Source organism: Plasmopara halstedii (assembly GCF_900000015.1).
Source record: "Plasmopara halstedii genome assembly, contig: Scaffold_614, whole genome shotgun sequence".
Classification (NCBI taxonomy): domain Eukaryota; phylum Oomycota; class Peronosporomycetes; order Peronosporales; family Peronosporaceae; genus Plasmopara; species Plasmopara halstedii.
In genome coordinates this window covers 277,270-277,560 of record NW_020187532.1, presented here as the reverse complement: position 1 = coordinate 277,560, position 291 = coordinate 277,270, and positions in this window count along the sequence as shown.

The following is a 291-nucleotide window of genomic DNA, read 5'->3' as shown; positions in this document are numbered from 1 at the left end:
ACAAAGCGCGGCTGGTTGCTCTGGGGTGTTTGCAGACATTTGGTGTCGACTACACTGATACGTATTCACCAGTTGCGAGTATGAACACGGTTCGGACAGTTCTTGCAGTGTGCTGCTACTTGGGCTACTTGGTGAAACAGTATGATATAGAGATGGTGTTCCTGAATGGCGACTTTGATGAGATTGTCTACATGACAGCGCCGGCTGGAATGAAGGTGCCAGAAGGGATGGTGTTTGCGCTGCGTAGAAGTCTCTATGGGCTCAAGCAAGCTGCTGCGGGCTGGTATCGGA